Here is a 25,104-nt window from a genome sequence, read left to right as displayed (position 1 = left end):
GCAGAAGCGGCGGCAGCGACGACGACGACGACGATGACGACGGCGAGAGGCTCTGACATATGTGAGAAATACATCTATAAAATGTAATTCAGACTGCCTCGTCCCACCTTATGCTGTACCGCTTTGGCAAAGGCTTTATCTGCGCCATTCGCCTTAATCACATCTGAGAGTAATTATTAATAAAAGGCATGTCGCTAATTGTTCGTCATCACAGATACTGTTTGCTATACGGCCACGACGCGCAATTGATTTCCAAAGTACGGCCTCCTCCTTTGAGGATGGAACTCACGACCCTTGGTTTACTAGTCCAGTGCTCTACCACTGCGCTAAAGAGGCGCGGCCTAGCGGTACTTTTGCGTACTTCGTCCTTACGGTCGTCTGGATCATCAGACTTCAGCTGACAACACTTCATATTACCGACTAATATTTGCAGCTATGGCGACCCATTACTGCTTGGCCACACATCTGACACATAACCGATGTGCTCTCCAAACAACAACACTTGCGTTTCAGAACATGTCTTTCACACATGTCTACAAAATCACCTTCACCTTCAAATACAGTTTCTTTGCGACTGACAGAGACGTAGGCAAAGTATAAAGTTGCTATTTCCATTACATCACGTTAATCAGAAAACCGTAATTTACATCTGCAGCGGAACAAAATTCCGTTCCGCCCAGCGTGGGGCTCGAACCCACGACCCTGAGATTAAGAGTCTCATGCTCTACCGACTGAGCTAGCCGGGCTGCTTCGGTGAATACTTGCCGGCCAGCACGTCACACAGTACTCGTTTGGGTTGGGTGGTCCCATACAGAATCTCTCCATGCTGCCTAATGTTTTCCTAACGTCACACTCGTCACGTACTTCACTTTTATTGCATAATCATTTCTGAGAGGTTAAGGAATTGCATGACAACCTGCAGAGCTAGTGGCATCAAAATTAACACTCATACTTGATGTGACTCAAAAGGCGAACGAGTTACTTTCCGACCTTGTTTTAGATGTGCAAGTGCCAGTGAAAACTCGCGGTGACTGCACTCTGCGACCATTTCGCTAGTTAACACCGGTCTTGTTGTGTGTGTTTGAAGCTCAAGAGCATCTCCAAGCAGAAAATGGTCAACAGCAACATTCAGACGGTTTCGTACTGCTCAAATGCTACATTAAAACGATATGTTTCTTTTTCAGAACTGATAAAAAACGAGCGTGACAGCATTCGAACCTGTAATCTTCAGATCCGAAGTACGACGCCTTATCCATTAGGCCACACAGTCACTGACGACCAAGTGCACCTTGTATATGACTCATCTCGAAACGCTCACACCCCTGATAATTTGTGTTTTCGTTCTACACAGCCGCTGCCCTTGCTCTTTCCCACCCATTCGTTACATTCAACCTCTTACGTGACCGACCAAAGATAGACTGGGAAACAAGACCACACACTTTGTGCATACGGAATCGAAGGCAGGGCGTGCCTCGCCGCATTTGCCACGATGGCCATTTGCTACTTCTGCAGAAGCGGCAGCGGCGACGACGACGACGACGACCGCGAGAGGCTCTGACATATGTGAGAAATACATCTATAAAATGTAATTCAGACTGCCTCGTCCCACCTTATGCTGTACCGCTTTGGCAAAGGCTTTATCTGCGCCATTCGCCTTAATCACATCTGAGAGTAATTATTAATAAAAGGCATGTCGCTAATTGTTCGTCATCACAGATACTGTTTGCTATACGGGCACGACGCGCAATTGATTTCCAAAATACGGCCTTCTCTTTTGAGGATGGAACTCACGACCCTTTGTTTACTAGTCCAGTGCTCTACCACTTCGCTAAAGAGGCGCGGCCTACCGGTACTTTTGCGTACTTCGTCCTTACGGTTGTATGGATCATCAGACTTACGCTGACAACACTTCATATTACCGACTAATATTTGCAGCTATGGCGACCCAATACTGCTTGGCCACACATCTGACACATAACCGATGTGCTCTCCAAACAACAACACTTGCATTTCAGAACATGTCTTTCACACATGTCTACAAAATCACCTTCACCTTCAAATACAGTTTCTTTGCGACTGACAGAGACGTAGGCAAAATTTAAAGTTGCTATTTCCATTACATCACGTTAATCAGAAAAACGGTAATTTACATCTGCAGTGGAACAAAATTCCGGTCCGCACAGCGTGGGGCTCGAACCCACGACCCTGAGATTAAGAGTCTCATGCTCTACAGACTGAGCTAGCCCGGCTGCTTCGATGAATACTTGCCGGGTAGCACGTCACACTGTACTCGTTTGGGTTGGGTGGTCCCATACAGAATCTCTCCATGCTGCCTAATGTTTTCCTAACGTCACACTCGTCACGTACTTCACTTTTATTTCATAATCATTTCTGAGAGGTAAAGGAATTGCATGACAACCTGCAGAGCTAGTGGCGTCAAAATTAACACTCATACTTGATGTGACTCAAAAGGCGAACGAGTTACTTTCCGACGTTGTTTTAGATGTGCAAGTGCCAGTGGAAACTCGGGGTGACTGCACTCTGCCGACCATTTCGCTAGTTAACACCGGTATTGTAGTGTGTGTTTCAAGCTCAAGAGCATCTCCAAGCAGAAAATGGTCAACAGCAACGGTCAGACGGTTTCGTACTGCTCAAATGCTACATTAAAACGGTATGTTTCCTTTTTAGAACTGATAAAACACCAGCGTGACAGCATTCGAACCTGTAATCTTCAGATCCGACGTCCAACGCCTTATCCATTAGGCCACACAGTCACTGACGACCAAGTGCACCTTGTATATGACTCATCTCGAAACGCTCACACCCCTGATAATTTGTGTTTTCGTTCTACACAATCGCTGCCCTTGCTCTTTCCCACCCATTCGTTACATTCAACCTCTTACATGACCGACCAAAGATAGACTGGGAAACAAGAGCACACACTTTGTGCATACGGAATCGAAGGCAGGGCGTGCCTCGCCGCATTTGCCACGATGGCCATTTGCTACTTCTGCAGAGACGAAAACGACGACGAAGACGACGACGACCGCGAGAGGCTCTGACATATGTGAGAAATACATCTATAAAATGTAATTCAGACTCCCTCGACCCACCTTATGCTGTACCGCTTTGGCAAAGGCTTTATCTGCGCCATTCGCCTTAATCACATCTGAGAGTAATTCTTAATAAAAGGCATGTCGCTAATTCTTCGTCATCACAGATACTGATTGCTATACGGCCACGACGCGCAACTGATTTAAAAAATACGACATCCTCCTTCGAGGATGGACCTCACGACCCTTGGTTTACTAGTCCAGTGCTCTACCACTTCGCTAAAGAGGCGCGGCCTAGCGGTACTTTTGCGTACTTCGTCCTTACGGTGGTCTGGATCATCAGACTTCAGCTGACAACACTCCATATTACCGACTAATATTTGCAGCTATGGCGACCCATTACTGCTTGGCCACACATCTGACACATAACCGATGTGCTCTCCAAACAACAACACTTGCATTTCAGAACATGTCTTTCACACATGTCTACAAAATCACCTTCACCTTCAAATACAGTTTCTTTGCGACTGACAGAAACGTAGGCAAAGTTTGAAGTTGCTATTTCCATTACATCACGTTAATCAGAAAAACGGTAATTTACATCTGCAGTGGAACAAAATTCCGGTCCGCACAGCGTGGGGCTCGAACCCACGACCCTGAGATTAAGAGTCTCATGCTCTACAGACTGAGCTAACCCGCCTGCTTCGATGAATACTTGCCGGGTAGCACGTCACACAGTACTCGTTTGGGTTGGGTGGTCCCATACAGAATCTCTCCATGCTGCCTAATGTTTTCCTAACGTCACACTCGTCACGTACTTCACTTTTATTTCATAATCATTTCTGAGAGGTAAAGGAATTGCATGACAACCTGCAGAGCTAGTGGCGTCAAAATTAACACTCATACTTGATGTGACTCAAAAGGCGAACGAGTTACTTTCCGACGTTGTTTTAGATGTGCAAGTGCCAGTGGAAACTCGGGGTGACTGCACTCTGCCGACCATTTCGCTAGTTAACACCGGTATTGTAGTGTGTGTTTCAAGCTCAAGAGCATCTCCAAGCAGAAAATGGTCAACAGCAACGGTCAGACGGTTTCGTACTGCTCAAATGCTACATTAAAACGGTATGTTTCTTTTTCAGAACTGATAAAACACCAGCGTGACAGCATTCGAACCTGTAATCTTCAGATCCGACGTCCAACGCCTTATCCATTAGGCCACACAGTCACTGACGACCAAGTGCACCTTGTATATGACTCATCTCGAAACGCTCACACCCCTGATAATTTGTGTTTTCGTTCTACACAGCCGCTGCCCTTGCTCTTTCCCACCCATTCGTTACATTCAACCTCTTACGTGACCGACCAAAGATAGACTGGGAAACAAGAACACACACTTTGTGCAAACGGAATCGAAGGCAGGGCGTGCCTCGCCGCATTTGCCACGATGGCCATTTGCTACTTCTGCAAAAGCGGCGGCGGCGACGACGACGACGACGACGACGACGACGACGACGACGACCGCGAGAGGCTCTGACATATGTGAGAAATACATCTATAAAATGTAATTCAGACTCCCTCGACCCACCTTATGCTGTACCGCTTTGGCAAAGGCTTTATCTGCGCCATTCGCCTTAATCACATCTGAGAGTAATTCTTAATAAAAGGCATGTCGCTAATTCTTCGTCATCACAGATACTGATTGCTATACGGCCACGACGCGCAACTGATTTAAAAAATACGACATCCTCCTTCGAGGATGGACCTCACGACCCTTGGTTTACTAGTCCAGTGCTCTACCACTTCGCTAAAGAGGCGCGGCCTAGCTGTACTTTTGCGTACTTCGTCCTTACGGTGGTCTGGATCATCAGACTTCAGCTGACAACACTCCATATTACCGACTAATATTTGCAGCTATGGCGACCCATTACTGCTTGGCCACACATCTGACACATAACCGATGTGCTCTCCAAACAACAACACTTGCATTTCAGAACATGTCTTTCACACATGTCTACAAAATCACCTTCACCTTCAAATACAGTTTCTTTGCGACTGACAGAGACGTAGGCAAAGTTTGAAGTTGCTATTTCCATTACATCACGTTAATCAGAAAAACGGTAATTTACATCTGCAGCGGAACAAAATTCCGGTCCGCACAGCGTGGGGCTCGAACCCACGACCCTGAGATTAAGAGTCTCATGCTCTACCGACTGAGCTAGCCCAGCTGCTTCAGTGAATACTTGCCGGGTAGCACGTCACACAGTACTCGTTTGGGTTGGGTGGTCCCATACAGATTCTCTCCATGCTGCCTAATGTTTTCCTAACGTCACACTCGTCACATACTTCACTTTTATTTCATAATCATTTCTGAGAGGTAAAGGAATTGCATGACAACCTGCAGAGCTAGTGGCGTAAAAATTAACACTCATACTTGATGTGACTCAAAAGGCGAACGAGTTACTTTCCGACCTTGTTTTAGATGTGCAAGTGCCAGTGAAAACTCGCGGTGACTGCACTCTGCGACCATTTCGCTAGTTAACACCGGTCTTGTTGTGTGTGTTTGAAGCTCAAGAGCATCTCCAAGCAGAAAATGGTCAACAGCAACATTCAGACGGTTTCGTACTGCTCAAATGCTACATTAAAACGATATGTTTCTTTTTCAGAACTGATAAAACACGAGCGTGACAGCATTCGAACCTGTAATCTTCAGATCCGAAGTACGACGCCTTATCCATTAGGCCACACAGTCACTGACGACCAAGTGCAACTTGTATATGACTCATCTCGAAACGCTCACACCCCCCTGATAATTTGTGTTTTCGTTCAACACAGCCGCTGCCCTTGCTCTTTCCCACCCATTCGTTACATTCAACCTCTTACGTGACCGACCAAAGATAGACTGGGAAACAAGACCACACACTTTGTGCATACGGAATCGAAGGCAGGGCGTGCCTCGCCGCATTTGCCACGATGGCCATTTGCTACTTCTGCAGAAGCGGCAGCGGCGACGACGACGACGACGACCGCGAGAGGCTCTTACATATGTGAGAAATACATCTATAAAATGTAATTCAGACTCCCTCGACCCACCTTATGCTGTACCGCTTTGGCAAAGGCTTTATCTGCGCCATTCGCCTTAATCACATCTGAGAGTAATTCTTAATAAAAGGCATGTCGCTAATTCTTCGTCATCACAGATACTGATTGCTATACGGCCACGACGCGCAACTGATTTAAAAAATACGACATCCTCCTTCGAGGATGGACCTCACGACCCTTGGTTTACTAGTCCAGTGCTCTACCACTTCGCTAAAGAGGCGCGGCCTAGCGGTACTTTTGCGTACTTCGTCCTTACGGTGGTCTGGATCATCAGACTTCAGCTGACAACACTCCATATTACCGACTAATATTTGCAGCTATGGCGACCCATTACTGCTTGGCCACACATCTGACACATAACCGATGTGCTCTCCAAACAACAACACTTGCATTTCAGAACATGTCTTTCACACATGTCTACAAAATCACCTTCACCTTCAAATACAGTTTCTTTGCGACTGACAGAGACGTAGGCAAAGTTTGAAGTTGCTATTTCCATTACATCACGTTAATCAGAAAAACGGTAATTTACATCTGCAGTGGAACAAAATTCCGGTCCGCACAGCGTGGGGCTCGAACCCACGACCCTGAGATTAAGAGTCTCATGCTCTACAGACTGAGCTAGCCCGCCTGCTTCGATGAATACTTGCCGGGTAGCACGTCACACAGTACTCGTTTGGGTTGGGTGGTCCCATACAGAATCTCTCCATGCTGCCTAATGTTTTCCTAACGTCACACTCGTCACGTACTTCACTTTTATTTCATAATCATTTCTGAGAGGTAAAGGAATTGCATGACAACCTGCAGAGCTAGTGGCGTAAAAATTAACACTCATACTTGATGTGACTCAAAAGGCGAACGAGTTACTTTCCGACGTTGTTTTAGATGTGCAAGTGCCAGTGGATACTCGGGGTGACTGCACTCTGCCGACCATTTCGCTAGTTAACACCGGTATTGTAGTGTGTGTTTCAAGCTCAAGAGCATCTCCAAGCAGAAAATGGTCAACAGCAACGGTCAGACGGTTTCGTACTGCTCAAATGCTACATTAAAACGGTATGTTTCTTTTTCAGAACTGATAAAACACCAGCGTGACAGCATTCGAACCTGTAATCTTCAGATCCGACGTCCAACGCCTTATCCATTAGGCCACACAGTCACTGACGACCAAGTGCACCTTGTATATGACTCATCTCGAAACGCTCACACCCCTGATAATTTGTGTTTTCGTTCTACACAGCCGCTGCCCTTGCTCTTTCCCACCCATTCGTTACATTCAACCTCTTACGTGACCGACCAAAGATAGACTGGGAAACAAGAACACACACTTTGTGCAAACGGAATCGAAGGCAGGGCGTGCCTCGCCGCATTTGCCACGATGGCCATTTGCTACTTCTGCAGAGACGAAAACGACGACGAAGACGACGACGACCGCGAGAGGCTCTGACAAATGTGAGAAATACATCTATAAAATGTAATTCAGACTCCCTCGACCCACCTTATGCTGTACCGCTTTGGCAAAGGCTTTATCTGCGCCATTCGCCTTAATCACATCTGAGAGTAATTCTTAATAAAAGGCATGTCGCTAATTCTTCGTCATCACAGATACTGATTGCTATACGGCCACGACGCGCAACTGATTTAAAAAATACGACATCCTCCTTCGAGGATGGACCTCACGACCCTTGGTTTACTAGTCCAGTGCTCTACCACTTCGCTAAAGAGGCGCGGCCTAGCGGTACTTTTGCGTACTTCGTCCTTACGGTGGTCTGGATCATCAGACTTCAGCTGACAACACTCCATATTACCGACTAATATTTGCAGCTATGGCGACCCATTACTGCTTGGCCACACATCTGACACATAACCGATGTGCTCTCCAAACAACAACACTTGCATTTCAGAACATGTCTTTCACACATGTCTACAAAATCACCTTCACCTTCAAATACAGTTTCATTGCGACTGACAGAGACGTAGGCAAAGTTTGAAGTTGCTATTTCCATTACATTACGTTAATCAGAAAAACGGTAATTTACATCTGCAGCGGAACAAAATTCCGTTCCGCCCAGCGTGGGGCTCGAACCCACGACCCTGAGATTAAGAGTCTCATGCTCTACCGACTGAGCTAGCCCAGCTGCTTCAGTGAATACTTGCCGGGTAGCACGTCACACAGTACTCGTTTGGGTTGGGTGGTCCCATACAGATTCTCTCCATGCTGCCTAATGTTTTCCTAACGTCACACTCGTCACATACTTCACTTTTATTTCATAATCATTTCTGAGAGGTAAAGGAATTGCATGAGAACCTGCAGAGCTAGTGGCGTCAAAATTAACACTCATACTTGATGTGACTCAAAAGGCGAACGAGTTACTTTCCGACCTTGTTTTAGATGTGCAAGTGCCAGTGAAAACTCGCGGTGACTGCACTCTGCGACCATTTCGCTAGTTAACACCGGTCTTGTTGTGTGTGTTTGAAGCTCAAGAGCATCTCCAAGCAGAAAATGGTCAACAGCAACATTCAGACGGTTTCGTACTGCTCAAATGCTACATTAAAACGATATGTTTCTTTTTCAGAACTGATAAAACACGAGCGTGACAGCATTCGAACCTGTAATCTTCAGATCCGAAGTACGACGCCTTATCCATTAGGCCACACAGTCACTGACGACCAAGTGCAACTTGTATATGACTCATCTCGAAACGCTCACACCCCCCTGATAATTTGTGTTTTCGTTCTACACAGCCGCTGCCCTTGCTCTTTCCCACCCATTCGTTACATTCAACCTCTTACGTGACCGACCAAAGATAGACTGGGAAACAAGACCACACACTTTGTGCATACGGAATCGAAGGCAGGGCGTGCCTCGCCGCATTTGCCACGATGGCCATTTGCTACTTCTGCAGAAGCGGCAGCGGCGACGACGACGACGACGACCGCGAGAGGCTCTGACATATGTGAGAAATACATCTATAAAATGTAATTCATACTGCCTCGACCCACCTTATGCTGTACCGCTTTGGCAAAGGCTTTATCTGCGCCATTCGCCTTAATCACATCTGAGAGTAATCCTTAATAAAAGGCATGTCGCTAATTGTTCGTCATCACAGATACTGTTTGCTATACGGGCACGACGCGCAATTGATTTCCAAAATACGGCCTTCTCTTTTGAGGATGGAACTCACGACCCTTTGTTTACTAGTCCAGTGCTCTACCACTTCGCTAAAGAGGCGCGGCCTAGCGGTACTTTTGCGTACTTCGTCCTTACGGTTGCATGGATCATCAGACTTAAGCTGACAACACTTCATATTACCGACTAATATTTGCAGCTATGGCGACCCATTACTGCTTGGCCACACATCTGACACATAACCGATGTGCTCTCCAAACAACAACACTTGCATTTCAGAACATGTCTTTCACACATGTCTACAAAATCACCTTCACCTTCAAATACAGTTTCTTTGCGACTGACAGAGACGTAGGCAAAATTTAAAGTTGCTATTTCCATTACATCACGTTAATCAGAAAAACGGTAATTTACATCTGCAGTGGAACAAAATTCCGGTCCGCACAGCGTGGGGCTCGAACCCACGACCCTGAGATTAAGAGTCTCATGCTCTACAGACTGAGCTAGCCCGCCTGCTTCGATGAATACTTGCCGGGTAGCACGTCACACAGTACTCGTTTGGGTTGGGTGGTCCCATACAGAATCTCTCCATGCTGCCTAATGTTTTCCTAACGTCACACTCGTCACGTACTTCACTTTTATTTCATAATCATTTCTGAGAGGTAAAGGAATTGCATGACAACCTGCAGAGCTAGTGGCGTAAAAATTAACACTCATACTTGATGTGACTCAAAAGGCGAACGAGTTACTTTCCGACGTTGTTTTAGATGTGCAAGTGCCAGTGGAAACTCGGGGTGACTGCACTCTGCCGACCATTTCGCTAGTTAACACCGGTATTGTAGTGTGTGTTTCAAGCTCAAGAGCATCTCCAAGCAGAAAATGGTCAACAGCAACGGTCAGACGGTTTCGTACTGCTCAAATGCTACATTAAAACGGTATGTTTCTTTTTCAGAACTGATAAAACACCAGCGTGACAGCATTCGAACCTGTAATCTTCAGATCCGACGTCCAACGCCTTATCCATTAGGCCACACAGTCACTGACGACCAAGTGCAACTTGTATATGACTCATCTCGAAACGCTCACACCCCCCTGATAATTTGTGTTTTCGTTCTACACAGCCGCTGCCCTTGCTCTTTCCCACCCATTCGTTACATTCAACCTCTTACGTGACCGACCAAAGATAGACTGGGAAACAAGAACACACACTTTGTGCAAACGGAATCGAAGGCAGGGCGTGCCTCGCCGCATTTGCCACGATGGCCATTTGCTACTTCTGCAAAAGCGGCGGCGGCGACGACGACGACGACGACTACCGCGAGAGGCTCTGACATATGTGAGAAATACATCTATAAAATGTAATTCAGACTGCCTCGACCCACCTTATGCTGTACCGCTTTGGCAAAGGCTTTATCTGCGCCATTCGCCTTAATCACATCTGAGAGTAATCCTTAATAAAAGGCATGTCGCTAATTGTTCGTCATCACAGATACTGTTTGCTATACGGCCACGACGCGCAACTGATTTCCAAAATACGACTTCCTCCTTTGAGGATGGAACTCACGATCCTTGGTTTACTAGTCCAGTGCTCTACCACTGAGCTAAAGAGGCGCGGCCTAGCGGTACTATTGCGTACTTCGTTCTACGATCGTCTGAATCATCAGACTTCAGCTGACAACACTCCATATTACCGACTAATATTTGCAGCTATGGCGACCCATTACTGCTTGGCCACACATCTGACACATAACCGATGTGCTCTCCAAACAACAACACTTGCATTTCAGAACATGTCTTTCACACATGTCTACAAAATCACCTTCACCTTCAAATACAGTTTCTTTGCGACTGACAGAGACGTAGGCAAAGTTTGAGGTTGCTATTTCCATTACATCACGTTAATCAGAAAAACGGTAATTTACATCTGCAGTGGAACAAAATTCCGTTCCGCCCAGCGTGTGGCTCGAACCCACGACCCTGAGATTAAGAGTCTCATGCTCTACCGACTGAGCTAGCCCGGCTGCTTCAGTGAATACTTGCCGGGTAGCACGTCACACAGTACTCGTTTGGGTTGGGTGGTCCCATACAGAATCTCTCCATGCTGCCTAATGTTTTCCTAACGTCACACTCGTCACATACTTCACTTTTATTTCATAATCATTTCTGAGAGGTAAAGGAATTGCATGAGAACCTGCAGAGCTAGTGGCGTCAAAATTAACACTCATACTTGATGTGACTCAAAAGGCGAACGAGTTACTTTCCGACGTTGTTTTAGATGTGCAAGTGCCAGTGGAAACTCGGGGTGGCGGCACTCTGCCGACCATTTCGCTAGTTAACACCGGTCTTGTAGTGTGTGTTTCAAGCTCAAGAGCATCTCCAAGCAGAAAATGGTCAACAGCAACATTCAGACGGTTTCGTACTGCTCAAATGCTACAATAAAACGGTACGTTTCTTTTTCAGAACTGATAAAACACGAGCGTGACAGCATTCGAACCTGTAATCTTGAGATCCGAAGTCCGACGCCTTATCCATTAGGCCACACAGTCACTGACGACCAAGTGCAACTTGTATATGACTCATCTCGAAACGCTCACACCCCTGATAATTTTTGTTATCGTTCTACATAGCCGCTGCCCTTGCTCTTTCCCACCCATTCGTTACATTCAACCTCTTACGTGACCGACCAAAGATAGACTGGGAAACAAGACCACACACTTTGTGCATACGGAATCGAAGGCAGGGCGTGCCTCGCCGCATTTGCCACGATGGCCATTTGCTACTTCTGCAGAAGCGGCGGCGGCGACGACGACGACGACGACGACGACGACGACGACGACCGCGAGAGGCTCTGACATATGTGAGAAATACATCTATAAAATGTAATTCAGACTGCCTCGTCCCACCTTATGCTGTACCGCTTTGGCAAAGGCTTTATCTGCGCCATTCGCCTTAATCACATCTGAGAGTAATTCTTAATAAAAGGCATGTCGCTAATTGTTCGTCATCACAGATACTGTGTGCTATACGGCCACGAAGCGCAACTGATTTCCAAAAAACGACTTCCTCCTTTGAGGATGGAACTCACGAACCTTGGTTTACTAGTCCAGTGCTCTACCACTGAGCTAAAGAGGCGCGGCATAGAGGTACTTTTGCTTACTTCGTCCTTACGGTCGTCTTGATCATCAGACTTCAGCTGACAACACTTCATATTACCGACTAATATTTGCAGCTATGGCGACCCATTACTGCTTGGCCACACATCTGACACATAACCGATGTGCTCTCCAAACAACAACACTTGCATTTCAGAACATGTCTTTCACACATGTCAATAAAATCACCTTCACCTTCAAATACAGTTTCTTTGCGACTTACAGAGACGTAGGCAAAGTTTAAAGTTGCTATTTCCATTACATCACGTTAATCAGAAAAACGGTAATTTACATCTGCAGCGGAACAAAATTCCGTTCCGCCCAGGGTGGGGCTCGAACCCACGACCCTGAGATTAAAAGTCTCATGCTCTACCGACTGAGCTAGCCCGGCTGCTTCAGTGAATACTTGCCGGGTAGCACGTCACACAGTAATCGTTTGGGTTGGGTGGTCCCTAACAGAATCTCTCCATGCTGCCTAAAGTTTTCCTAACGTCACACTCGTCACGTACTTCACTTTTATTTCATAATCATTTCTGAGAGGTAAAGGAATTGCATGACAACCTGCAGAGCTAGTGGCGTAAAAATTAACACTCATACTTGATGTGACTCAAAAGGCGAACGAGTTACTTTCCGACGTTGTTTTAGATGTGCAAGTGCCAGTGGAAACTCGCGGTGACGGCACTCTGCCGACCATTTCGCTAGTTAACACCGGTCTTGTAGTGTGTGTTTCAAGCTCAAGAGCATCTCCAAGCAGAAAATGGTCAACAGCAACGGTCAGACGGTTTCGTACTGCTCAAATGCTACATTAAAACGTTATGTTTCTTTTTCAGAACTGATAAAACACGAGCGTGACAGAACTCGAAAGTGTAATCTTCAGATCCGAAGTCCGACGCCTTATCCATTAGGCCACACAGTCACTGACGACCAAGTGCAACTTGTTTATGACTCATCTCGACACGCTCACACCCCTGATAATTTGTGTTTTCGTTCTACACAATCGCTGCCCTTGCTCTTTCCCACCCATTCGTTACATTCAACCTCTTACGTGACCGACCAAAGATAGACTGGGAAACAAGAGCACACACTTTGTGCATACGGAATCGAAGGCAGGGCGTGCCTCGCCGCATTTGCCACGATGGCCATTTGCTACTTCTGCAGAGACGAAAACGACGACGAAGACGACGACGACCGCGAGAGGCTCTGACATATGTGAGAAATACATCTATAAAATGTAATTCAGACTCCCTCGACCCACCTTATGCTGTACCGCTTTGGCAAAGGCTTTATCTGCGCCATTCGCCTTAATCACATCTGAGAGTAATTCTTAATAAAAGGCATGTCGCTAATTCTTCGTCATCACAGATACTGATTGCTATACGGCCACGACGCGCAACTGATTTAAAAAATACGACATCCTCCTTCGAGGATGGACCTCACGACCCTTGGTTTAGTAGTCCAGTGCTCTACCACTTCGCTAAAGAGGCGCGGCCTAGCGGTACTTTTGCGTACTTCGTCCTTACGGTGGTCTGGATCATCAGACTTCAGCTGACAACACTCCATATTACCGACTAATATTTGCAGCTATGGCGACCCATTACTGCTTGGCCACACATCTGACACATAACCGATGTGCTCTCCAAACAACAACACTTGCATTTCAGAACATGTCTTTCACACATGTCTACAAAATCACCTTCACCTTCAAATACAGTTTCTTTGCGACTGACAGAGACGTAGGCAAAGTTTGAAGTTGCTATTTCCATTACATTACGTTAATCAGAAAAACGGTAATTTACATCTGCAGCGGAACAAAATTCCGTTCCGCCCAGCGTGGGGCTCGAACCCACGACCCTGAGATTAAGAGTCTCATGCTCTACCGACTGAGCTAGCCCAGCTGCTTCAGTGAATACTTGCCGGGTAGCACGTCACACAGTACTCGTTTGGGTTGGGTGGTCCCATACAGATTCTCTCCATGCTGCCTAATGTTTTCCTAACGTCACACTCGTCACATACTTCACTTTTATTTCATAATCATTTCTGAGAGGTAAAGGAATTGCATGACAACCTGCAGAGCTAGTGGCGTCAAAATTAACACTCATACTTGATGTGACTCAAAAGGCGAACGAGTTACTTTCCGACGTTGTTTTAGACGTGCAAGTGCCAGTGGAAACTCGGGGTGACGGCACTCTGCCGACCATTTCGCTAGTTAACACCGGTCTTGTAGTGTGTGTTTCAAGTTCAAGAGCATCTCCAAGCAGAAAATGGTCAACAGCAACATTCAGACGGTTTCGTACTGCTCAAATGCTACATTAAAACGGTATGTTTCTTTTTCAGAACTGATAAAACACGAGCGTGACAGCATTCGAACCCGTAATCTTCAGATCCGAAGCCCGACGCCTTATCTATTAGGCCACACAGTCACTGACGACCAAGTGCAACTTGTATATGACTCATCTCGAAACGCTCACACCCCTGATAATTTGTGTTATCGTTCTACATAGCCGCTGCCCTTGCTCTTTCAAACCCATTCGTTACATTCAACCTCTTACGTGACCGACCAAAGATAGACTGGGAAACAAGACCACACGCTTTGTGCATACGGAATAGAAGGCAGGGCGTGCCTCGCCGAATTTGCCACGATGGCCATTTGCTACTTCTGCAGAAGCGGTGGCGGTGACGACAACGACCGCGTGAGGCTCTGACATATGTGAGAAATACATCTATAAAATGTAATTCAGACTGCCTCGTCCCACCTTATGCTGTACCGCTTTGGCAAAGGCTTTATCTGCGCCATTCGCCTTAATCACATCTGAGAGTAATCCTTAATAAAAGGCATGTCGCTAATTGTTCGTCATCACAGATACTGTTTGCTATACGGCCACGACGCGCAATTGATTTCCAAAATACAGCCTCCTCTTTTGAGGATGGAACTCACGACCCTTGGTTTACTAGTCCAGTGCTCTACCACTGCGCTAAATAGGCGCGGCCTAGCGGTACTTTTGCGTACTTCGTCCTTACGGTCGTCTGGATCATCAGACTTCAGCTGACAACACTTCATATTACCGACTAATATTTGCAGCTATGGCGACCCATTACTGCTTGGCCACACATCTGACACATAACCGATGTGCTCTCCAAACAACAACACTTGCATTTCAGAACATGTCTTTCACACATGTCTACAAAATCACCTTCACCTTCAAATACAGTTTCTTTGCGACTGACAGAGACGTAGGCAAAGTTTGAAGATGCTATTTCCATTACATCACGTTAATCAGAAAAACGGTAATTTACATCTGCAGCGGAACAAAATTTCGTTCCGCCCAGCGTGTGGCTCGAACCCATGACCCTGAGATTAAGAGTCTCATGCTCTACCGACTGAGCTAGCCCGGCTGCTTCAGTGAATACTTGCCGGGTAGCACGTCACACAGTACTCGTTTGGGTTGGGTGGTCCCATACAGAATCTCTCCATGCTGCCTAATGTTTTCCTAACGTCACACTCGTCACGTACTTCACTTTTATTTCATAATCATTTCTGAGAGGTAAAGGAATAGCATGACAACCTGCAGAGCTAGTGGCATCAAAATTAACACTCATACTTGATGTGACTCAAAAGGCAAACGAGTTTCTTTCCGACGTTGTTTTAGATGTGCAAGTGCCAGTGGAAACTCGGGGTGACGGCACTCTGCCGACCATTTCGCTAGTTAACACCGGTCTTGTAGTGTGTGTTTCAAGCTCAAGAGCATCTCCAAGCAGAAAATGGTCAACAGCAACATTCAGACGGTTTCGTACTGCTCAAATGCTACATTAAAACGGTATGTTTCTTTTTCAGAACTGATAAAACACCAGCGTGACAGCACTCGAACCTGTAATCTTCAGATCCGAAGCCCGACGCCTTATCCATTTTTTTTTTTTTTTTGGGCCTCCCTTCTCCCCACACAGCCCATCCATTCGCTCTCCTTTTATGCCTTCTTCGGCGAACTTCTATGCTATATCGACTGATTTTTTTTTCAAATTTACTGTGACAGTTAGGGAAATGAAATGATGTTTGGCTTCTTCGCCATGTGAGGCTTCTCCTCCGTAGAACTGAAAATTGAAAAATTAAGGCTTCTTGGGAATTAATAAATTGTCACTCTTGCTTCGTACTGAAAAAAATTAAACAAAAATAGAAAGATTGTAACTGAGGAACACGTGCAAGAAGCTTCCACTGCATTGTGTGCAACGAAACCACCTTCCGATATTACCGAGATCCTGGAAAATCATCATAGATGAAAGTAGTTGCTGGAGATATGGGGTTCATCCAGCAGTAAGTGTGAAGCCGCAGTGCCGTTTCAAGGTTCTGTCCGAGGCCTTCACGGCTACCGTAGCGGCCCTGGGGCACACGAAGTCCCCATGTACGTCACCCTCAACAGCGATCCCCTACTTTGGCCTTTGACTACATTTTTCGTAGACGAGGGCTATTAAGATGTTTATCCAATCCCTTGTCTCTGAAACAGAATGTGTAACATGTTACCAAAAGTTTTTTTGTGGTCCCTGCGCGTACATATCTGATAATATATTGCTCGTTCGTATAATTCGTATTCTAAAACACGGTCATTGCCGTGTTCAGATATAACGTAATGTACATAATTGCCAAACAACCACAACACAGCATTGGTTTTCTGGACAGGGAAGAAAACACCATCGGGGAAGAGTAATTTTTCAACATTGATCTCAGTACTAACAGTTCTGGTTATAAAGGCTACCCGCCGTTGGAGTCCCCTCCATATTTCGGCGTATCCGCCACAGTGAAAGCGGTGGATCAATGTGTCAACTGCGTCACATCGGGTGCACACAATCGTGTCACTAAGACCAATGGAGTGCAACTTTTCGTTAGTGGAAACTACGTTATTAACAACTCGGTACCAGGTTGCCTGAATGTCGGAAGACAGTTCACGATTACTAATATTTTTCCAAATTCTTTTCCAGTCTTTGTCGGGATATCTGCACTCCATTTTGTTGACATGTTCTTTCGTTGTTAAGAGTTCCATTAATTTCCTGCAATTCCTTGATTGTGGATTCGTGACAATACTGTCCATGTAGCTAATCTCTAAAAAGAACTGGCGAATATATTTCAATTTATAATTAATTCCGCCTATATTTATGGGTGGACGTAAATTTTCTGGCTGTAGGAGTCGATACAGCCTGGCTGTAATACTATGTGGATGTTTTTCTATAATTTGTAGGGTCCTGTTTATATATAACGCCGTAGTCTTCCGCCATATATCTGTTAAACCTAGGCCACCTTCAGCGGAAGGTAACGTAACTGTACCGACTTCTACTCTAAAAATATTCCCTGTCCAAATAAATCGGCAAATGATACTCATTATACGTTTGGCAATGGGTTTCGAAACTGGCAATATTTGACCTATATATATATAGCTTTTGATAAAATGGACCAATTAATTATTCTGATTCGTTGTTTAATGTTCAGATGTCTGGTCTGATTGAGTATTGTGGCTCCTCTGATTGTATCCAGTACTTTCTTCCAATTGTAGGTCATGGTCTGAAGCGGACATCGGTAAAAGGTGACACCCAGAGCGGTGTGACGATCGATGGAGCGTGCCCATTCCAAACGGACATCTTGAAGACCTTTAAGATTTAAAAACGAACTCTTCACCTCGTTAACCCTAGCGCCTGTAGCTTCACAAAAGATCTGAATATTCGTAGTTAATTTCTCTAAATCTTCGTTACTACGAATAACCACTCCAACGTCATCAGCATATGCATTGGTGACGTTGTTAACGCCAGATATCGTGATGCCCTCAAGATCGACATCGAGTCTCCTTAGTAAAGGCTCCAGTGCAACAACATACAGGAGCATTGACAAAGGACTTCCCTGCGGGACGCCGTTGCGAATTTCAATGGGTGGAGTGAAATGCCCATTTACAGACACTTGTGTTTGGATGCCTTCAACAATGTTAATTAAAACTTGCACAAAATGTTGACTAAAACCCACATAGGTCAACGTTCTGAACAAAAATAAGTGGTTGACCCTGTCAAAAGCCTTTGAGAAGTCGATAAAGGCAAGGCCTCCTGGTGAGGATGACGTTGCAAAAATTGCAGAGACATCCCTATATTCACAAACAGTTTTAAAAATATTCCGCCCCGAGAGACAGGTTTGGTGGTCACCTATGATCTTCTCCATTAGAGGTCTCAGTCTTTCCTTCAGTACACGTGCAATTATTTTATAATCCGAGTTCATCAAACATATTGGTCTCAATTGATTGAGATCTTTAACTGTCGCGTTCCTTCCCTTTGGTATTAGCACAGTTACGCTTTCTTTGAACTCGTGTGGAACAGTAACACCTTGCAACACTTCATTTATCACTTCTGTGAATTGATTACCGATGAGAGGCCAAAATTTACAATAAAACTCTACAGGCAAGCCATCAGGCCCTGGGGACTTACGGGTAGGCGAATATTTAAGTATATCAAACACCTCCTCACATGTGATCGCAGTGGTAAGGGACACATTGTCCTCGTCATTGATAACGTTGTCGATACCTGTAGTTCGTAGCAAATCGTTCGCACAGTCTAGATTATACCGGGTATCAGTATATAACGTACGATAAAATCCATAAACTGCATTTAAAATGTCAGAGTGTTCCGTCAGCACCCGGTTATCGCCCACTCTAAGACAAGCAATAAACGCTCGTCTTCTATTTCTTTCATGTTCGAGTAAGTGGTACAGCGATGCGTTTTCGTCCTCCACTGTTGTCGGGACACGAGATTTAATTTTTAAACCCTCCAGCTGTTGTCGCTTGAGACTTATGAGGTGAGCCTTGATCTTCTTTATTTCAATGAAAACCTCATCAGTCATCTGCTGAGCTGATAGTTCCCTTAAGCATGTATAGTAAAATTCAACGGTATTGCGAGACCACATCGCTCGCTCCCTCCCGTAAGCTATTAGGGATGATCTCAATTTCTTTTTAGCACATGAGGTCCACCACGCAAGGCGAGAGCTGTATTTATGGCGCATACGTAGAGCAGCCTGCCATACCTCCGCTACTGTTCTTGATAGGGCACCCTCAAACAACATATGGGTATTTAGCTTCCATAAGGGGCGACCCCAATACGTTCCTTGCTTCTGAAACCGAATGCTGCATTTCACTGCGAGATGGTCCGAAAAGGTAGTGGGAATTACTTCGATACTACTGATTTTATTTTCCAGGTTTGCTGTGACGTATATTCTGTCTATTCTGCTTTGCGAGCGACTACTGATGTACGTAAATTTGACTAACGTGGGGTATTTGCTTTCCCACACGTCTGTCCACTTCATGTTTGTCACCAAAGCCGCCAGTTCCCTGGAGAAGTTAAAATTTGGTCGCTGATCCTTTTTGTGAAGTACACAATTAAAGTCACCACCGATTAAAGCTTCCGCCGGATTCCCCTTAAGTAAATAGACCATATCGTTCTTAAAAAAATTAGCCCTATCATCTCTAGCGTTGTTACCAGAGGGGACATATACATTTAAAACAGTAGTAGTAAAAATTTTACAACTGATGCCCCTCCCATTTTCTAACAGACAGATATCCTTCACATCAATACCATCTTTGACAAGGATCGCAGTCCCACATGTGGCTTCCGGTGCAATATTTAAAATCTCTTGAAAACCTGGGACATAAAAGTTGTGGACATTAAATTCCTGTAGGAGGGCTATATCAGTATCCGACTGGTAAAGGAAATCTTTTAAAGAAGCGACTTTCGTTTCACTGCGAATCCGATTTATATTGATCGTGGTCACATTATATGTCAGTTCCGTTGGCATAGGTGCAGGTAAAAGAAATTGGCTAATGAAGTATACCCCATGCAGAGTCACGTCTGTACCATTCCATTCTGTCTGTCAGAAAGAAAAATAGACATTAAAAAAAAAATTAAATGCCACTAGCATGTGTCAGGTCCATCTCCATTCCGTGGTCGGTGCGATCTTCTTGGGCATCGGCCCAATCAAGTCCTTTTCCTGAGACAGTTCGGTCTAAATCCATAGTAGTGCCGGTCTGCAAACCTGCGACGCCAAGCGGTGCACGAGGTTGTTGTTGAAGATCATCTGCATCGGCACGACTCATCTCCGCTTCAGTACACTCGTTAACTCGTGCTACTGGGCATTGTTCTCGTAGTCGTTCATTATCCCTTAAATGTTTTAACTTTTCCCGCAATGCAGGAGCTAAACTCTCTGCTGCTTTGTGTGCCAATCTCCTCTTCTTGCCTTTCTTCGAAGATCTCTTCGGCGATCTAGCAGGAGATGAAGTTTGCGACCTGTCAGGAGAAGTACCGGATGATACGTCTGACGTCGCCTGTTCCTTTTTTCGGACAAAAGTCCGCGTATCGCATTCCACAACGGCAGAAGGAGGCGCATCTTTATCCATGGCTCCCACTGGTAGCAACCCAGTCTCCAATTCTACACTATCGCTCGTTGTGGTTTCCTTGACGCAAGTGTCTTCTGTGGGCGCCAACGTGTAACCAATGTCCAGATTGCTATCTTCGTTCATAGTTCCCGCAGAGTGGATGCCTGAAGCGTCCACTCCTCGGAAGCTAGTGGCAATATCCTCACGTTGGTGGGAATCCTGACGACGCAAGGAAACCTCCGTTGCGGGTATTTGGGGATCTTCGGCCGAGTCCGCAGAAGAACGAGCAACCACAGTGGGAGAGTTGGAAAAAGTTGGCGTCGGCATAGATTCGAGGGGCGCGGAGCTGATCGGCAGACCATCCGCAAATCTAGAGCTTGAAGCCGGAGTATCATCGACAACCGCCCGCGAGGCAGCAGGCTCCCCGCGCACAGGTGGCACCGACTCGCCTCGGCTGCGGAAGTCAGCAGCGGCAGCGTATGACAACTTCATACCAACAACAGGGCCGGACCTCGGCATCTCGTCACGCGGTAACTGCGGGACACGCCTCCGTGAACATTCTGCACGAATATGTTCCGTGGAATTGCATAAAGCGCAAGTCCGCGGTTGCCCATCATAGATAATCAAAGCACGATACCCACAAATATTAAGATAAGAGGGGACATGCTTCTGTAATTCAATCTTAATTTGCCTTACGCCGTTCAAGACAGGAAACATATGAGCTTCAGACCACCTTTCTGCCACATTGGAAATAATTCTGCCATAAGGCCGAAGGGCAACATTAAGTTCTTCGGGCGGAATTTCAAAAGGGAGCTCAAACACTCTGATCGTACGAATCCCGTACCCAGCATGACTAACAGCAACGTCACTCACATTCCCATCAGAATGATTAAACTTCACGCTACCTCCGCAACGATCCACAATGGAACTACATAATTCTGGACTTTTCATCTTCAGATACACAGCATTTGTCACAAACGAGAGATAAACTCCGACATCATCATCACCGTTAATCAATACTTTTTCGATAAACCATGCTTTAATTTCAAATGCTTTAGGTCGAACGAAATTTCGATCGAAAGTAAACTTGATTGTGTATTTCCTCAAATAATTCGACCTATTCATTCTAGAACTTCATGAATACAAGTGCAACACGAATAGCGGCTTAGCAGCACCACTAACGTCAAACGCAGCGACTCAGCCTGTGTTTACTACAGCCAGACGTCCAGCTCCGCCACACGTCCGTCCCGCTCGGCGGCTGACTCGCAACTGTGCCATTAGGCCACACAGTCACTGACGACCAAGTGCAACTTGTATATGACTCATCTCGAAACGCTCACACCCCTGATAATTTGTGTTTTCGTTCTACACATCCGCTGCCCTTGCTCTTTCCCACCCATTCGTTACATTCAACCTCTTACGTGACCGACCAAAGATAGACTGGGAAACAAGACCACACACTTTGTGCATACGGAATCGAAGGCAGGGCGTGCCTCGCCGCATTTGCCACGATGGCCATTTGCTACTTCTGCAGAAGCGGCGGCGGCGGCGACGACGACGACGACGACGACGACGACGACGACGACGACGACGGCGATGACGACCGCGAGAGGCTCTGACATATGTGAGAAATACATCTATAAAATGTAATTCAGACTGCCTCGTCCCACCTTATGCTGTACCGCTTTGGCAAAGGCTTTATCTGCGCCATTCGCCTTAATCACATCTGAGAGTAATCCTAAGTAAAAGGCATGTCGCGAATTGTTCGTCATCACAGATACTGTTTGCTATACGGCCACGACGCGCAATTGATTTCCAAAATACGGCTTCCTCTTTTGAGGATGGAACTCACGACCCTTGGTTTACTAGTCCAGTGCTCTACCACTGCGCTAAAGAGGCGCGGCCTAGCGGTACTTTTGCGTACTTCGTCCTTACGGTCGTCTGGATCATCAGACTTCAGCTGACAACACTTCATATTACCGCCTAATATTTGCAGCTATGGCGACCCATTACTGCTTGGCCACACATCTGACACATAACCGATGTGCTCTCCAAACAACAACACTTGCATTTCAGAACATGTCTTTCACACATGTCTACAAAATCACCTTCACCTTCAAATACAGTTTCTTTGCGACTGACAGAGACGTAGGCAAAGTTTGAAGTTGCTATTTCCATTACATCACGTTAATCAGAAAAACGGTAATTTACATCTGCAGCGGAAGAAAATTCCGTTCCGCCCAGCGTGGGGCTCGAACCCACGACCCTGAGATTAAGAGTCTCATGCTCCACCGACTGAGCTAGACCGGCTGCTTCAGTGAATACTTGCCGGGTAGCACGTCACACAGTACTCGTTTGGGTTGGGTGGTCCCATACAGAATCTCTCCATGCTGCCTAATGTTTTCCTACCGTCACACTCGTCACGTACTTCACTTTTATTTCACAATCATTTCTGAGAGGTAAAGGAATTACATGACAACCTGCAGAGCTGGTGGCGTCAAAATTAACACTCATACTTGATGTGACTCAAAAGGCGAACGAGTTACTTTCCGACGTTGTTTTAGATGTGCAAGTGCCAGTGGAAACTCGGGGTGACGGCACTCTGCCGACCATTTCGCTAGTTAACACCGGTCTTGTAGTGTGTGTTTCAAGCTCAAGAGCATCTCCAAGCAGAAAATGGTCAACAGCAACATTCAGACGGTTTCGTACTGCTCAAATGCTACATTAAAACGGTATGTTTCTTTTTCAGAACTGATAAAACACGAGCGTGACAGCATTCGAACCCGTAATCTTCAGATCCGAAGCCCGACGCCTTATCCATTAGGCCACACAGTCACTGACGACCAAGTGCAACTTGTATATGACTCGAAACGCTCACACCCCTGATAATTTGTGTTTTCGTTCTACACATCCGCAGCCCTTGCTCTTTCCCACCCATTCATTACATTCAACCTCTTACGTGACCGACCAAAGATAGACTGGGAAACAAGACCACACACTTTGTGCATACGGAATCGAAGGCAGGGCGTGCCTCGCCGCATTTGCCACGATGGCCATTTGCTACTTCTGCAGAAGCGGCGACGACGACGACGACGACGACGACCGCGAGAGGCTCTGACATATGTGAGAAATACATCTATAAAATGTAATTCAGACTGCCTCGTCCCACCTTATGCTGTACCGCTTTGGCAAAGGCTTTATCTGCGCCATTCGCCTTAATCACATCTGAGAGTAATCCTTAGTAAAAGGCATGTCGCTAATTGTTCGTCATCACAGATACTGTTTGCTATACGGCCACGACGCGTAATTGATTTCCAAAATACGGCCTCCTCTTTTGAGGATGGAACTCACGACCCTTGGTTTACTAGTCCAGTGCTCTACCACTGCGCTAAAGAGGCGCGGCCTAGCGGTGCTTTTGCGTACTTCGTCCTTACGGTCGTCTGGATCATCAGACTTCAGCTGACAACACTTCATATTACCGACTAATATTTGCAGCTATGGCGACCCATTACTGCTTGGCCACACATCTGACACATAACCGATGTGCTCTCCAAACAACAACACTTGCATTTCAGAACATGTCTTTCACACATGTCTACAAAATCACCTTCACCTTCAAATACAGTTTCATTGCGACTGACAGAGACGTAGGCAAAGTTTGAAGTTGCTATTTCCATTACATCACGTTAATCAGAAAAACGGTAATTTACATCTGCAGCGGAACAAAATTCCGTTCCGCCCATCGTGGGGCTCGAACCCACGACCCTGAGATTAAGAGTCTCATGCTCTACCGACTGAGCTAGCCCGGCTGCTTCAGTGAATACTTGCCGGGTAGCACGTCACACAGTACTCGTTTGGGTTGGGTGGTCCCATACAGAATCTCTCCATGCTGCCTAATGTTTTCCTAACGTCACACTCGTCACGTACTTCACTTTTATTTCATAATCATTTCTGAGAGGTAAAGGAATTGCATGACAACCTGCAGAGCTAGTGGCGTCAAAATTAACACTCATACTTGATGTGACTCAAAAGGCGAACGAGTTACTTTCCGACGTTGTTTTAGATGTGCAGGTGCCAGTGGAAACTCGGGGTGACGGCACTCTGCCGACCATTTCGCTAGTTAACACCGGTCTTGTAGTGTGTGTTTCAAGCTCAAGAGCATCTCCAAGCAGAAAATGGTCAACAGCAACATTCAGACGGTTTCGTACTGCTCAAATGCTACATTAAAACGGTATGTTTCTTTTTCAGAACTGATAAAACACGAGCGTGGCAGCATTCGAACCCGT

General features: G+C 45.9%; 13 non-coding genes across 13 annotated transcripts; all 13 read right to left on the bottom strand.

The window, feature by feature from the left end:
- Positions 1-673: 673 nt before the first annotated feature.
- Positions 674-746, bottom strand: Trnak-cuu (transfer RNA lysine (anticodon CUU)). Its single transcript has one exon. It is a non-coding gene; the product is annotated as a tRNA-Lys (tRNA).
- Positions 747-2,176: 1,430 nt separating this feature from the next.
- On the bottom strand, positions 2,177-2,252 carry Trnak-cuu (transfer RNA lysine (anticodon CUU)). Its single transcript has one exon. It is a non-coding gene; the product is annotated as a tRNA-Lys (tRNA).
- A 1,428-nt stretch (positions 2,253-3,680) lies between these two features.
- Trnak-cuu (transfer RNA lysine (anticodon CUU)) lies at positions 3,681-3,756 on the bottom strand. The gene has a single exon. It is a non-coding gene; the product is annotated as a tRNA-Lys (tRNA).
- Positions 3,757-5,205: 1,449 nt separating this feature from the next.
- On the bottom strand, positions 5,206-5,278 carry Trnak-cuu (transfer RNA lysine (anticodon CUU)). Its single transcript has one exon. It is a non-coding gene; the product is annotated as a tRNA-Lys (tRNA).
- Positions 5,279-6,710: 1,432 nt separating this feature from the next.
- Trnak-cuu (transfer RNA lysine (anticodon CUU)) lies at positions 6,711-6,786 on the bottom strand. The gene has a single exon. It is a non-coding gene; the product is annotated as a tRNA-Lys (tRNA).
- A 1,428-nt stretch (positions 6,787-8,214) lies between these two features.
- Trnak-cuu (transfer RNA lysine (anticodon CUU)) lies at positions 8,215-8,287 on the bottom strand. Its single transcript has one exon. It is a non-coding gene; the product is annotated as a tRNA-Lys (tRNA).
- A 1,432-nt stretch (positions 8,288-9,719) lies between these two features.
- On the bottom strand, positions 9,720-9,795 carry Trnak-cuu (transfer RNA lysine (anticodon CUU)). The gene has a single exon. It is a non-coding gene; the product is annotated as a tRNA-Lys (tRNA).
- Positions 9,796-11,227: 1,432 nt separating this feature from the next.
- Trnak-cuu (transfer RNA lysine (anticodon CUU)) lies at positions 11,228-11,300 on the bottom strand. The gene has a single exon. It is a non-coding gene; the product is annotated as a tRNA-Lys (tRNA).
- A 1,449-nt stretch (positions 11,301-12,749) lies between these two features.
- On the bottom strand, positions 12,750-12,822 carry Trnak-uuu (transfer RNA lysine (anticodon UUU)). The gene has a single exon. It is a non-coding gene; the product is annotated as a tRNA-Lys (tRNA).
- A 1,431-nt stretch (positions 12,823-14,253) lies between these two features.
- Trnak-cuu (transfer RNA lysine (anticodon CUU)) lies at positions 14,254-14,326 on the bottom strand. The gene has a single exon. It is a non-coding gene; the product is annotated as a tRNA-Lys (tRNA).
- A 1,425-nt stretch (positions 14,327-15,751) lies between these two features.
- On the bottom strand, positions 15,752-15,824 carry Trnak-cuu (transfer RNA lysine (anticodon CUU)). The gene has a single exon. It is a non-coding gene; the product is annotated as a tRNA-Lys (tRNA).
- Positions 15,825-23,055: 7,231 nt separating this feature from the next.
- On the bottom strand, positions 23,056-23,128 carry Trnak-cuu (transfer RNA lysine (anticodon CUU)). The gene has a single exon. It is a non-coding gene; the product is annotated as a tRNA-Lys (tRNA).
- A 1,426-nt stretch (positions 23,129-24,554) lies between these two features.
- Trnak-cuu (transfer RNA lysine (anticodon CUU)) lies at positions 24,555-24,627 on the bottom strand. Its single transcript has one exon. It is a non-coding gene; the product is annotated as a tRNA-Lys (tRNA).
- Positions 24,628-25,104: the final 477 nt, after the last annotated feature.

Source organism: Schistocerca gregaria, unplaced genomic scaffold (assembly GCF_023897955.1).
Source record: "Schistocerca gregaria isolate iqSchGreg1 unplaced genomic scaffold, iqSchGreg1.2 ptg000066l, whole genome shotgun sequence".
NCBI lineage: Eukaryota > Metazoa > Arthropoda > Insecta > Orthoptera > Acrididae > Schistocerca > Schistocerca gregaria.
This window is presented reverse-complemented; position numbering and strand designations above follow the sequence as displayed.